Here is an 839-nt window from a genome sequence, read left to right as displayed (position 1 = left end):
CGGAGGAAAGTCTGCGGATTCGGGGCATCCAAGGCAGATGGAGGTGCCGGCCGCCTCGGTAAACAGAGGCCGGACCGACCGACATGCGACCATGACCCGCCTTGGTAGGGCCCCCACCGGCCCCGGCTAGCGCCGGCGTTGGGTGGACGGTTCCTCCCCACTTGCGGGTCGCCCTCTAGCGCTACGGCCGCCGCGCGAGCGCGCGCTCCGACGCCGCCCCCGCAGGCCTAGCGCGAGCCGTACGGCAGCGAGACCGAGACGCCCCGATTCCACGCACGCACCTAGCGGCCATCAACGGAGGCCGAGCGCGCGATCCGACTCGCGGCACGCCACGTGGGCGTCCGCCGGCCGCGCCGGTCTACCGCGAAAGATGTTTCTCAAACCCTCGCCTAACCTAGGGACGGCTATCTCGGGAAGCCGCCCCCGCATCTGCACCTATCCGCTAAGCCCTCCCGACCACCGCGAAGCGGGAGGACGTCTATCGTGGCCGCCGGGGCGTATGACCCCTCCGCGTGAGGCGTGCGGGCTCGGGTGGGCCGCAACGACCGAGTCTGACTCGGACGGGGCGCAGCTTCCCTCCCGGTCGCAGCATCAAGCGCCGATCGCGCGACGTCACCAGCCCCCCGGGACGGTTCGTCGGGAGCACGGTACAGGCACGTAGCTCACTCTCCAGCTGGCCGCAGCGGGCCGCACCGACCGAGTCTGACTCGGCCGGGGCGCAGCTTCCCGTCTGGGTGACAGCGGCGACGAGCTGCGACTGTTGGCCGCCGCCCCTTCGTCCTTCCCGGATCCCCCCAGTGCCGACTCAACTCCGCATCCTGGCCGCAGCGAGATACCGT

This window comes from Syngnathus floridae, unplaced genomic scaffold (genome assembly GCF_059516105.1).
Source record: "Syngnathus floridae isolate MCC-2025c unplaced genomic scaffold, RoL_Sflo_1.0 HiC_scaffold_291, whole genome shotgun sequence".
Taxonomy (NCBI): Eukaryota; Metazoa; Chordata; class Actinopteri; order Syngnathiformes; family Syngnathidae; genus Syngnathus; species Syngnathus floridae.
This window is presented reverse-complemented; position numbering follows the sequence as displayed.